Source organism: Neomonachus schauinslandi, chromosome 7 (assembly GCF_002201575.2).
Source record: "Neomonachus schauinslandi chromosome 7, ASM220157v2, whole genome shotgun sequence".
Classification (NCBI taxonomy): Eukaryota; Metazoa; Chordata; class Mammalia; order Carnivora; family Phocidae; genus Neomonachus; species Neomonachus schauinslandi.
Genome location: NC_058409.1, coordinates 91,678,601 through 91,692,771, shown reverse-complemented (window position 1 = coordinate 91,692,771; position 14,171 = coordinate 91,678,601). Strand labels below are relative to the sequence as shown.

General features: G+C 49.6%; 1 protein-coding gene across 2 annotated transcripts in view; it reads left to right on the top strand.

Annotated features, from left to right (window-relative positions):
- The window catches only part of KCNIP1 (potassium voltage-gated channel interacting protein 1), a 330,114-nt gene that overhangs the window by 5,395 nt on the left and 310,548 nt on the right, over nt 1–14,171 (top strand). The window lies entirely within an intron of this gene.

Genomic DNA, 14,171 nt, shown 5'->3' with positions numbered 1-14,171 from the left:
CCTGCCAGACATTGAATGGGCTCCAAGTCCATGAGGGACCCTCCCCACCACTCTCCCTTCTTATAGGGCAAGTGTGAGGAGGGAGAGGTCATGTCAGTGGGGAAATACACAAAGTTTTAGGCACCAGGCATTCTAGAATTGAGAGACTGACTAGTCACTAGAATTCTCTGGGAAAACAATAACCTTGACCCTGGGAACCTTGGGGCCTATGAGATGTGACAGAGCCCTCTGCCAAAAGGAGGAACCACCAGTCCCGTGAGCAGATCAGCTTGTGTGCACTTGCCCGCCACCCCGGGTCCCAGCTAGCTCACTGTCCTGGCAGCTCAGGCCAGCACTGGGTCATGTTAGGACAGCCCTACTCCCTGGTTGCATCCAGAAACCTCTGAGGGCTTGTGCCTTGTCACAGGCAGAAAGTTCAGTCACTGGGGGTTCTGGTCCACTGTTGCCTCTGCAGTCACAGCCAGCACCAGCCAGTGCGGGGACCAAGCTCGCCTGGGCTCTCCCCAGGCCCACTGGCTCTCATCCCAGCTTACCTGTCTCTCATCCTTGCCTCCCTATACCACACACATCACTCCCTCACCCATTTCACTGGCCAGGTGCTCTCTGGGGTCCCCACAGTCCCATAGCAGCCTCCTGCCACCTGTCAAGCCTGTTCTTCTTTGGGGCCACTTGGCCACTCTTCCATTCCAGTTTTCCCGTGTTCTGCGAGATTGGCCCCTCAATGGCAGGCCCGCATGGGCTGTCCGCCATGGCTGATCAGTGTCCCCTCAGTGTCCATCCTGTCCAGGAGGGCAGGAGGGAGGACCCAGGCTCTGAGAACCCTACAGAATGGCAGAGGGTTGGAGAGAGGAGAGGAAGCAGGAGATGAGATAGCAGAGGCTCCCCGGGGCCAACAGGAAGGAAAGGAGGCCAGGACCCCAGGAAAAGATGTGAGGGAAGGTGTTTACCCCCTCCATTGACCACCCTCCCTATATTCCTCACAGATCCCCAGTCTGGAGGCAAAAGAAAGCCTGCCTCCTGTTGGGATGAGGGCAGGAAGGCCATGAACACAAAGCCAGCCCGGGTCCGCTCTGGCTGAAGCCACCACATGACCAGTCTGTGTTCTTAGACCTACAAGTAACAGCTTTGAAGCCAAACCTGAGTTCAAATCCAAATCTTCACATTTGCTCACTGAGGGGGTGGCTTCTTTCTCTGGGCCTCAGTTTCTTCATGTCTAAAATGAGGGAGTTGCTGATTTTGAAGGTCCCGTCCAGTTTTAGAGTTTTAAGACTCAATACCCAAAATTGCAGCACTCCTCACGGCACCTGCTCTGGGCCCGGCACCGCTCTAAGCTCGGCGCATGCGCAAAAGCACGAGAAGGTGGGGCGCTCTAGTCGCCCCACTTACAGATGAGAAATTTGGAGCTTCGGAGAGGGAAGGGCCTGGCTCTGAGCCACACAGCCAACATGGGACAGAGCCAGACGTGGAAGTCAGGCTGTCGGTCTCCATGTTCCGGCTTTGGCTCCCTCATTTCACACCCTCCATTTCTAAAACTCAGATCCGAGAGAGGAAAGCAATGAGGACAAAGCTGATGCCTCCCCAGTTTGGCCAAGAGGCCAAGCGTGCTCTTTCAGAAATCAAGGTGTCAAGGCCTCTGTTCTGACTCAACCAGCACAATTCTGGAGAATCCCCCTGAGACCCAAGTCCCCCGTCCACACCGCAAACCACCACCGCACGCTATCTTTTCCAGCCGAACAACAGAAAATAGGGGAGAACTGGCTGGACAGCCCAGCCTGCAAGGACAAGAAAGAAAGAGCACCGTGCAAGCCTTCCCTCTACAATGTCAGCCTGACCAGTTTCCACTTCTTGCTGGAAGGAGGTGGGTTGGGAGCAGAGGCAGAGAACTGGGCGGGTGGGGCGTCAGGGAGGGAGATGTGATTTTGATGCTTGTGTCTGGGAGGCCGGGGGTAGCCTGCCCTAATTTTCTTTCTGTAATCTTTTGATTAACCCTGGGCCAGTTTGGGTGGCATTTTTCAAACCATCTACACTTGGCAGGCAGAGCCAAGCCCAGGCTTGCCGCACACTCTCTGCGAGCATCAGCTGGGAACCGGCTGTCATTCAGAGCCTGGGACAACAGGAGGCCCACTGGCCACAGAAGGCTCTGGCATCCTTGTGCTGGTTAATCATGCCCGTGCCTCCCAAGCCCAGAAACAGCAGCCTGTCATGCCAGGCTCAACAGGCACCGTGCAAAGAAGAATAATTGCCACAGTCCCTTGAGTGCTCTTTATTGGCTGGGGCTTTCTGGGGATCCCTACATTCAGTCCAGCCTTAGCCCTGTGTGTTCCGGACTCTCACTTTTCCCACCTGAGGATGGGAGAGGTTGAATAACTTCCCAAGGTCACAGAGCCAAACGGGGACCCAAGGTTCCATACAGTACTAAGGGAACACCCTCTTGGTCGAAACCTCAGCGCTGTCACACCCCGCCCCCTCCCCGGCATGGAATGAACTGTGCCACCTCCCCAGTTCATTTGTTGGAGCCCTCACTCCCAGTGTGACTGTATTTGGAGATAGCACCTTAGAAGAGGTAATTAAGGTTAAATGAGCTCACGGGGGGGGGGGGGGGGCCGTGATCAGATAGGACTAGTGTCCTTGTAAGAAGAAAGGCACACATAGAGAAAAGACCACGTGAGGTCACAGGGGTCATCTGCCCGCAGAGGAGTGAGGTCTCACCAGAGAGGTCTCAACCGTGCCAGCACTTTGATCTTGGACTTCCAGCCTCCAGAACCACAAAAAAATAAATTTCTGTGAAGTCACCCAGTCTGTGGCATCGTGTTATTGGCAGCCCTTGATAAGTAACATCCCCTCTACGTAGCATCCTTTCCCATATTTTTTATTGTAGTAAATGTACATAACATGACATTTACCATTTTTACCATTTTGAGGTGTACAGTTCAGTGCCGGGAAGCACACTCGCACTCCTGTGCAATCACCCACTCTGTCCATCTCCAGAACTTCTCAGCATCGCAAACTGAAACTGTGTCCTCAGTAAACACCAACTCCCCATTCTCGTCTCCCCCGGCCCCTGGCAACCACCACTCTCCTTTCTATCTGTACAAATCGACCTGTTCTAGGTGCTGCGTGTCATGGAATCATACAGTAGTTGTCCTTTTGTGTCTGGCTTCTTTCACTTAGCAATTTTCCCCAGGCTTATCCATGTATGTGTCAGAATTTCCTTCCTTTTGAAGGCTGAATAATATTCCATGCATGGACAGACCGTCATTTCTTTTACCTATTCATGCACTGCTGTTCATCCATTCCCATATTTTGAACATACAAAAGGGATCCCATTATCCCTTTGTTCACAGCTCTGCTGCCGGTGGTTTCTTGACACGTCTGGGGTCAAATGCAGACTTTTCTCGGGGCCTCCAGGCTTTGCTCGATCTGCCATCTGCATTAGCATCCTCCACCTCTGGTCTCGCTGTGCTGCGCCCCAGCCACCAGGTCCTGTGGCTCCTGCTGGCCTCACAGTTACTGCTACCTCCCCCGGACACTGTGTCAGATCTCGCCTGGCTCTGTCTGGCACATGCCCTCCCTACAGCCCCCCAACACACACACATCAGGCACTTTCTGTCCACGAATGCGGCCTTGTTCTTCCATGTAGCACTTACTGCTCGTGCAAGGACATTACCCATTGATTCACCTATTTCTGGTCTGGCTCGCCCCCCAAGGGTTCAGTCCCGTGAGGGCAGGGACTGTGATGACCATCACCGCTTTCTCAGCAGTTGGTGCAGGGCCCGGCACATAGGCAGGACTCAGTGGAGGCTGAGGGGTCGACAAGGCAGGTGAGAAGCCTGAGGCCCAGGGAAGACCACCCAGTAAGCAGGCAGCAAAACTGGCCTTGAATCTGGGCCTCCGAATCCTCTTCCCTTTCCCCAGAGGCTCTGCTCTACCTTCCTGTTAAAGGCCCTGGTTCTCTATTCCACCTTCCCATGTCTGTCTGTCCATCCACACTTACCCTTTAGCAAAGCCACCAGTGATCCTGCAATAGGGAATAAGGGCTTGAGCCATCTGTCTGGCTCCTTAGCCCTCCATCCTGAGAGGTGCCCCTTCCTGTCACTGCAGCGATGGGCCATTTAGTTCATCTTTGATGTATTCTTCCCATGGGAAGAGAGTGGCATTGCCGCAGGGAAAGGACTGGTGTTGTTTTCCTTTTTGCCCTCTGTCCATTCAGCCGGGAGGCTCCTCTGTGAGTGTGTGAAGTGACCAGTCCTGGGCAGAGGCCTCTGGGGCTGCAGACATAGCTGACTCCCCTGCCCGTGCTCCAGCCCTTGGGGGCCCAGGACCTTCTGGGACCATGATTTTTGGAGCTCCTTAGACTCCAAAGCCAACCATTACCCTCTGGAAGCTTTTTGAACTTTGGAAGTCCCATCACTTCTTTGAGTCTTGCTTTCTGCTGGAAAGTGTACACAATAATATCAGTCTTGCGGGTTTATTGAAGTAATGCACTCAAGTGTTCAGTGCAATGCTGTTCATATAAAGAGCTCAACAAATTATGGCCTGTTTTTACTTTTATGGGTTATTGCTGTTTATAAGAACCAAGGTTATGTCTCCTCTCTCCTCTCCTCTGTATACTAGTCAAACCTCCTGGGTTTCAGAAAATGGCTGGTTGACAGAAATCAGAAGAGCATCCAAGACTTCTCCAGCATGCTCTTCACCTTCCCTTTCCCTACCTAGAATCGGAGTATCAGTGGCAGAAAGTCTTATTCTAGGCAGATGGGACAGGAGGGCTAGCATTCCATTTGAGAATGAGCTTAGCATCCAGAGCCTTCAAAATCCATTCAGTCCATGGGGTACCTGGGTGGCTCAGCCAGTTAAGCATCTGCCTTCAGCTCGGGTCATGATCCTAGGGTCCTGGGATGGAGCCCCGTGTCAGACTCCCTGCTCAGCGAGGAGTCTGCTTTTCCCTCTCCCTCTGCCCCTACCCCGCGCTCGTGCTCTCTCTCTCACACACTCTCTCTCTGTCTCAAATAAATAAATAAAATCTAAAAAAAAAAAAAAAACCCGTTCAGTCCAGTGCCTCACCAGGCCCTGCCCATTCACAGTGAACAGTCTCCGCCTGGTGAAAAATAGGAAGTATGGAAGTGAAACCTTAGCTTTATAAGCCTACAACCTGAGTGTTACAACATCTCTTGTGGCCTGGGTCTGTCTCCCCCAAGAATGCCTCTACCCTGGAGGTGGAAAGCTGAGCCCCAAATCTGAAAGCCTCAGGGCAGGTGGGCTCTGGCAGGACATTTAGCAACATACAGGGGACCTGTCTCACCGGGCACTGTGGTGTAGAAAGCAGGCATGGGGCTCCCCAGCACTAACCAGCCCCTGTGCGTCATACCTTGGACTTTGCCGTCCTCCCCAGCGAGCTGCTGAGAGCCTGATGGTGGCCAGCATGTGAAGGGAAGTCAAGGCCACTCAGGCAAATGACCAGCATGAGACTCTTAACACTCCACCCCCAACCTCTTCTGTGTACAGGTGGGGAAACTGAAGCCAGAGTGAGGGACACTGTTGAAGTAGGTACCTTGAGGCAGAGACTGAGGGCTGGGGGCTGGCAGCCGGGGGCACCAGGATGAAGAGAGAGCCAGCTCCCCACAGAGGTGTGGCCACCCAGCAGATGGCTCTTCACTTGAGACAGAGCAAGGCCCCTCATCTCTCTGGCTGTGACCTTGTGCCTTCTTCTCTTGACCTTGTGCCTTCTTCTCTAGCAGGGCCTCCCAAGTCTCGCTCCCTTGCCCTGGCTTGTCTCTTAAGTTTCTAGGCCTGCAGGAGACTCCCCAGCTGAACTACGAGCTCATGGGGGACAGGGGCCATATCTTAGTTATTTAAGAATGCCCAGCATCCAGCACAAGGCCTGGCACAGAGTAGGGGCTCAAAGGATGGAAGAAGAAAAAAAGGAAGGAAAGGAGGAAGGGAGGGAGAGATCATAAACACTTCTTTATGAATGTCTTCCTGTGCCTCCACTCAACCCTTATAAAAGCAAAGCAGACCTCTCTCTCACCTTCTCTCTGTTTCTCTGTGTCCCCAGTCTCACACCCTGAAGTTATCTCGCTAAGTCCTACTGATCGTTTCTGGCCGGCGTTTCTCCTGTCACTATCTTCCCATTCTCAGCGCTGTCCCTGAAGTCCACACCATCACCGTGTCTCAGTGCTGTGCTGCCGAGGCCTGCAACCTGCGCTTCCTCCTGTTTCTCCCTCTCCTGCCCCCTCCACACCACGGCCAGACAGAGCCAGGGTCCAGCCAGCCCTTCCACCCAGGAGCCGACATCTCGAAATCTGTTCTAAGCAGGTGATCAGGGATGTGCACAGAGACTGGTATGCAGGGGTGCTCACCATGGTTACTACATTGTAATAGTGAACAATCGAGACCAGCTGGACTCTAGTCCAAAAAGAGTGGGGCTTTTTGGGCTCATCTATCTGATGGAGCAATATTAAATCTTTGAAAAATTATTTTGAGGACTACTTAAAAACAAGCAGAAATGCTCTTAATATTAGGTAAAAAAAAAAAATCAGGATGCAAAACTGTATGTACAATGAGGGTCCAATCTGTGAATAGATATGTGTACAGAAAAGTGAAATAGAAAAGAAATAAACTGATGTATTAGCATGGCTTTCAGTTGGACTTAAGGGCTATATTTTAAAGTTCTTGATACTTACCTGTATCATCTACGTTGTCTTCAACAAGCATGTATATTTAATCAGACCATAAGGAAATCATTTGCTGAATATACATCTGCAGGTTTTTCCTTCTTCTCGAGACCTTCAGTGAGAGCTGTGCTTTCCCTACCTCAGTACACAGCCTTCCTATCCTTCTGGAGCACGCCCTGAGCTTCTCGGCCTGGCTGTCATGGGCATGGCCTCAGCCCACCTGCTGCTCGTGGCTCCCCGCCTCCATCCGCATTCTCCTCCAGCCAGACTGGTTCCCACGTGGTTTCTAAGTCAGACTTGTGTTTTATGTCCCTGAGCCTAACTCTCCAATGATTCATTTTATTTAAAGGTTATTTATTTATTTATTTGAGAGCGAGAAAGAGAGAGACCGAGCACGAGCAGCGGGGAGGAGCAGAGGGAGAGGGAGAAGCAGACTCCCCGCTGAGCGGGGAGCCCGATGCGGGGCTCGACCCCAGGACCCTGGGATCATGACCGGAGCCGAAGGCAGACGCTTAACCGACTGAGCCACCCAGGCGCCACTCCGATGATTCAGAAAAACAAACACACACACACATAAAGAGAGACAGACAGACAAAGAGAAGGAATGCAAATACAGCAAAATATTGACAACAGTTTGTGAGCCAAGTACATGCTCCCAGGACTAATTTTGCAATGCTTTTATAGTTGGACACTTTTAAAATTAAAAGTGGGGGAAAATAAAGGAGCAGTGTAATGTCATACTTAAAGGTATAGGCTCTGCTTTGAAATAAGCTGAGTTTAAATCCCAGTTCTACTAATAGGGCAGCAGTGACCTGAAGCAAGTTGCTTACTTTCTAGGTCTCAGTTTCTTTGTTGGTAAAATGAGGATAATGAAAATCATCGTGCATTTCCATCCTACAGTTGCCTGGAGGATGGAATAAATGTGCGCAAAGGGCTTGCTGAAGAGTCTGGCACACACTTGAGCATCGTGAACTGTTAGTACCAGTGTTAAATATAGAAATCAGATTCTGAACGGTGATGTTATCCATGACACCTTCTACTTCCCAAAGCAACTCGACCCTTGGTTAACTGAGTGAAGTGCTGGGGCTTGGAAAGCTTTTGCTTACGTGACTCTCTTCCTGCCTCTGGCCCAGAGCAGCCAGAACGCAGTACGGTTCCCACCAGCGTCCGCACCTCCAAGTCTTGGCACAGGGTCTGTGCGTCCTGTGCCGAGGAGGCCGCCAAGAAGTGCACAAAACCCCAAATGAGGAACTTGAAGGGCTCAGGTTGCGCTTTTAAGAAAGCTCTTCTCATCAGGTACAAGCTTGTAATTTTGCTGATGCAGCCACTCTATTCCCCTGGGCTTCCTGGAGATGAGGCATCACCTTGATGAATTAGCTGTGGATATAGGCGTCCTGCAGTTGGCATGGAAATGCAATTTAATTTCCAATTAAGCCTGATTTCTGGGCCAAGGGATTTGCCTGCCTCACAGTTGGAGGATTATTCCAGCCGGATCTATTGTTGTCAATGATGATGGTTCTCCCAAGAAGAGGACTTTCACGGAAACTGGCCCGTGGCCCTTGGATGGTTCGGCCAGGCAGGGATGTGGCCCCTCGGGGATGTGGCCCTTGTGTGCAGGCCATGCTTTTCCTCAGGAACCAAGTTTATGCAAATAGATTCAAGAAAGATCAACACAAAGGCCGGCAGTCTGTTTGTGGCTGAAATTTTTAAGATGGAGTAGAGCTAGAAATGGATTGGGAGGGACAGAGAGGCAAAGTGGTCCTCAGCGGCACTGATGAGAAAGAGAAGTGGGAAGTTGCTAGCAAGGAAAGGGGACAGTAGGAAGTTCTCTGGGCTCAGACAGAGAAGAATCTGTATAATCAGAGGAAAGAGACATGTTTGCTCAAAGAGAGAGTGAGCATCCGTGGAGCATCTTTTATGTGTTCGTCACAAGCAAACTATACGACGAACAATGTTAGGCTCATTTTCCAATTAAGGAAACTGAGACTCGGGGAGATTAAATAAACTGCCCAAGGTCCCAGGCCAGCCAGATTCCAGATCTCACTTTCCTGAGCTTTCTTCCCTACAGGTTCCCTCTCTAAAACCAAATAAAACGTGTAACTCGGAGCCATGAGAATAATATGGTCACACGAAGCTGAAACTTACTTCCCAAAAATGTAAGAATGAGAAAAAAGCTTTTAGAACATGTTCTGAGAGAGAGTGAAACTAGCTGATGGCTGAGTCTACTCGGAGCAAATAATCTGATGGAGAGACAAGCAACGCCCACCTGTTTGGGTTTGTTCCTATCTCCTCCACAAGGAGTGAGATCTGAGGACTGGGAGTGATGACCCAGGATGGCTAAGAGGCTCACGTGAGGCCAGGAGCTCAGAGGGCTCAGGCTGCTCCAAATCAATGAAGTTCTGGCTTGTGGCTCAGGGAATTTCAATGGAGGGTGTATCAAACAGGATTTAAAGACACACGTCTACAAGACGTTTCTAAGAATATGACTACTTGAGTGGCCAACAGAGTCCTAGAAAAATTACTTAATAGCAAGAAGAGTCACTAATGATAGTAAGAGAAGACTCTAAAGTTATGCATAAATAAGCATGCTGTCAACTCCTGGATAAATTCTAGGGTGACCAAGTGGACTATTAGACCAATGGTTTGGGAACAAGTTGGAAAGAAAACAGGGATCACTGAGAGAAGCATGGGGTCCTCATGAAAGAGTCATGTCAGACCAGCCTCTCTTCCATCTTCTTCTGCTTTTTAATAGACCAATTCAGGGACTGTTGTGGCCTGGGGCGTGCCTGGTTCCTGCCCAGTGTTTGATGGGCTGTGGGCTGGGCGGTGGCAGAGTCAGGCAGATTGTGCTGCCTGGCCCCTGTCTATCTTTGTAGTGCCCACATCAGAACCTTGGCGGGGCTTTCTTGGATACATATGTTTGGACCTCAACCCCCCTCAGTTCACTCTTCAGAGGCGTGGTTCCAGGGAGCCAGCTGAAAGCCGGGGCTCTGTGGGAAGGTATATGGAAGCATCCGATAGACTCCCAGTCCTGACTGCGCTCTCTGCTCAGCATTTTCCATTTTGGACACAGAGCAGAGACTGCGGGGCAGGAATCATAGAGCTTTGAGAGTATGGTCTGAAGCCATGCTGTCCAGGTTTGAATGCCAGCTCTGCATTTGACTAACTTCTGATCTGCGGCAAGTTAAGTCCCTCCCCTCTGCCTCAGTTGCCTCATTTAGACAGTGAAGACAGGAATAATAACCTAAAAGGTATTGTTAGGGTGAAATGAGCTGTGCACATAGAAGCTCAGCCCAGAGCCTGGCCGACAATTGCTCAACAAGTGTTAGCTCTTCCTACTATTAGGGATGACACATTCTCGAACAGGGAGACCTTTGCTAAACATATCCCCAGTGGAAGTGGCTGCCTCCCAGTACAATGAGTTATTCATCAAAAGGATGTTAATGTAAATTGTCACTAAAGAGGACTGTTGTAGGGAGGATCCAAGCACCAGATTAGAAAGAGGGGAAGCACTAGATGATCTTTAAAAAAAAAAAATTATTGGGCGCCTGGGTGGCTCAGTTGGTTAAGCGACTGCCTTCGGCTCAGGTCATGATCCTGGAGTCCCAGGATCGAGTCCCGCATGGGGCTCCCTGCTCGGCAGGGAGCTTCTCCCTCTGACCCTCCCCTGTCTCATGCTCTCTCTCTATCTCATTCTCTCTCTCAAATAAATAAATAAAATCTTTAAAAAAAAAAAATTATTTATTTTAGAGAGAGAGAGCATGAGCGCCGGGGAAAGGCAGAGGCAGAGAGAATCCTCAAGCAGACTCTCTACTGAGCACAGAGCCCCGGACCTCGATCCCAGGACCCCGGGATCATGACCTGAGCCAAAATCCAGAGTCAGCCGCTTCACTGATGGAGCCCCCAAGGCACCCAGCACTAGAGGATCTTAAAGAACCACTGACCTTCAGAGAACATGAGTTTGTATTGGAATAAGGGGAGTCAACGAGCAGGGCCTCCAGAACTGACACAGGAGGGCTCAGACCCTCACAAGCGTCTCACTGGAAGTGGGGAGAGAAGGCATGTCTTGAAGCTGCATGTACTTAGCAAGCCCCTGTGTTTAGTTTATATATGTCAGAAAAGAGGGAGCTCAGTATGGGGGGATGGAGATTATGGGAGATTAAAGATGCTGCAACTGCAGGAGGAGGTGCAAGCCTTTGGATAAATCCCCAACTTTGTCCACCGGTCATCTGGAAGCTGTAGGCTTTGCATCTATATCCAGCCCTTCCCCATCTCTCAAATCTTTAAGGAAGTTGACTGAGGATCATCTGCTTTCTATGAGTGGGAAGGGAGAGTTATGGAAATCTAGAAAGAAACTGAGCATCTCAATATTATCTGAACAGTTTTGACCTTGCAAGCCTCCTCTCTGAGAACCGCTACGCTAGATTGGGGTGAATTTCTCCCTGTCTTTCTGATCTTGCTTCAATCTTTCCCTTTTCCCCCCATGTGAAAAGGCAGCCACTGATGAGGTACACGATAGCTACACTTTGTTCAAACAGTACATTCTCAAATATTTCATATAACTTAAAATTCCCTAAATGCAATTCTAATCCGAAAGATGAGATATTTTTATGTACCAGCCTGTGTTGTCAATTAGCAATAGAATGAATGCAGTTTACAATCATTCACTTGAGTAAGGAGTTCTAAAATTAGGATAAATTTTGGATAAATTGTTGATGGGGTGGGGCTGGAATCATTTCAATGTCACAAAAAAGATTTTATTAATATTTTATACTGCACTATTCCGAATTTGTGTAAGTTAGGCTCTTCACTGTGAAGAAGGGAGCCCTTGATAATGGTGGGGGAGGGGATAGGAGGAGCGGCAAGAACAGAAAGCTCCTTGAAGGCAGGCACTGGGTCTGATTAATCTCTACCCTCCCCATCCCCTGTCTCTGAGCCCCACAGCATGGGCCGAGTTCCAGGGGAGGGATGAGGGAGAGCATGCCAGGTGCATCTCTCCAGGTGTGAGTCACTATGAGATGAGAAGCCAAAATTGTGGAAACATGAGATGCTCATTAGCAGTGATTTATTAAGAACTGATGAGGGCTTCCTGCTCCTAGACAGCCATTATTCCAAAAAACATCTTTCCTGAGTGTCTAACTTATCATGCTTAAATGCCCATTATTTCATGCTCATCCTGTCCAGGGAGTTCGGTGAGCAGCAGGAAGATGGAAGCCAGTCTTATTGACAGGAGGAGGGCAGTTGTCCCAGGCCAATGAAGGTCATCATCAATAATGCATGGTCCAGTGGGGGCTGGGCGTTTTTCTAGAGCCACATGGCCTTTCCCCTAGCAGGGGCTGTTTGGATATTCTGAGTTTCTGTGTATTTTAGCCCCAAATGCAGGTACATGGAAACCATATGCCAAGAAGTTCCTTTCAGAGGGACTCACACAGCAAGATTTACGGTGGGGACTTTTTTCTTCTTATTATTTAAATTGACTTACGTTTTTGAGATACTTGCAGATTCCCATGGAGTTGGAAGAAATAATACAGAGAGATCCCATTGTACCCTTTGCCTAATTTCCCCCCAAAGGTAATGTCTTTGATTAGTACCATTACCATAGTACAATGTCACCACTGAAGTTTTCTTAAAAGTTTTTGGAGGACTCTTGAGACTTCCCTGACCCCAGAAAGGAGAAACTGGGGTATGGTGTATTGTTTCCCCTTGGAAGGGATATCCCCACCAAGTGAGAACCTGGAGGGCATAGGGATACATCAGGGCTCCCTGGTTGGAAGTGAGAGATGTTCGGGCAGATTATAGATGCTCCCCCTTCACATCCCTGACTTGTATGAGGGCACCATTGGGTTCCAGGGACCCAACAAGGTTCCTTACCTGGCCCCTAGGGCTTTGGAGGACTGGGGCCCTCAGCCCTTTAGCTGAGTCTGCTCAGGTACTGTGGTTGACAGTCCACTCTGGAATCACACAGCCCAGGGCTTGATTCTTAGCGCCTCACCAGCTATATGGATGAGCTTCAGTTTTTCATAATATCATATAGCACTTACCGTGTGGCAGTTACTATTCTAGGAAGCTTATAGAATAACCAATCTAATGCCAACAATCCTAAAAGGGAGACATTGTTAGTTCCTATTTTGCAAGTGAGGAAATTGAGGCACCGAGAGGTTATTTGCCCAAAGTTACCAACTAGGGAATGGCAGGGTCAGGTATTTGAAGCCAGGCTGTCCTCATTCAAGTTCACATAGTTAATCACTGTCCTGTGCTGCTTCTCTGAGGTAGGCTCAGTAGTACCTCACTGAATTGTTACAAGGCAAACTGCTTAGCACAGTGCCCGGCATGTAATACATAAGCACCAATAAATGCTAGCTAACATTATCACTGGTATCATTGTTTCTGGGAGTTTCTGAGTATTCAATTACTTGCATTCTGGCCACCTACCATGTGCCAAACTGTTATTCGGCACCCCCAACTACCCTAAAGGAGGAGTCACTTTTTTATAGATGAAACAACTGAGAATCAGTGAGATGAAATCTGGCAGAAGCAGAGACAAGATTCCTACCCAGGGGCTGTGGCTAGAATCACAGCTCCTGAAGGAACTTCGGAGACACCAGCCTAACTTCACATCCAGCTCAGGGCTTGCCCTGTCAAGTAGTCATTTATCTGTTCTGAAAAGCCCAATGACAGGGCACTGGTTCTCTATACCAGTGGTTCTCACGACTGAGGGCACATCAGAAGCCCCTGTGGCCATTGTTAAAACACAGAGTGCTGTCCCCTCCTCCGTCTGCCACCCACCCCACCCCATCCCACCCCTTTGTGGTTTCTGACTAGGAAGGGCTGGAGCCAGGGCCTGAGAATGTACATTTCTCCCAAGGCTCCACAGAATGCTGATTTCGCTGCACCAGGAACCATACTTTGAGAACCGCTGCTCTAGGAAGACTTCTTGGAGTAGTAATGGCAGAGATGATGGCATCCTCCACTTGTGACCTTTTCAAGTGTGAGACAGACTTCCCTTGCAGGGCCAGTGCCATATACTTACCTGCATTGTAAATTACGAATCCCCATCTATATGGTTCCCTTCCTTCCATAGAGGGTTCTTAAAATCCTATGTTCTCAAAAGCCTGCCTCTGATTGGAGCCCAAGCCCTCCCCAGCCCACTTCCAGGGCTTGGTGACGTGAGGCTCACCCTTCCAAATCCTTCCAAAATAATATCTATCATTGCTTTTGTGATTAAAAACAAACCCAATGAGGGGCACCTGGGTGGCTTAGTCGGTTAATCGTCTGCCTTTGGCTCAGGTTATGATCCCAGGGTCCTGGGATCGAGCCCCATGTCGAGCTCCCTGCTCAGCGGGGAGCCTGCTTCTCCCTCTCGCTCTGCCCCTACCCCCCACCCCAGCTCGTGCTCACTCTCTCTCTCTCTCTCAAATAAATAAATAAAATCTTTTAAAAAAATGAAGAGAAGCATATTTGTTTAAAAAAAAAAATGAACAATGAAACCACACCTTCCTA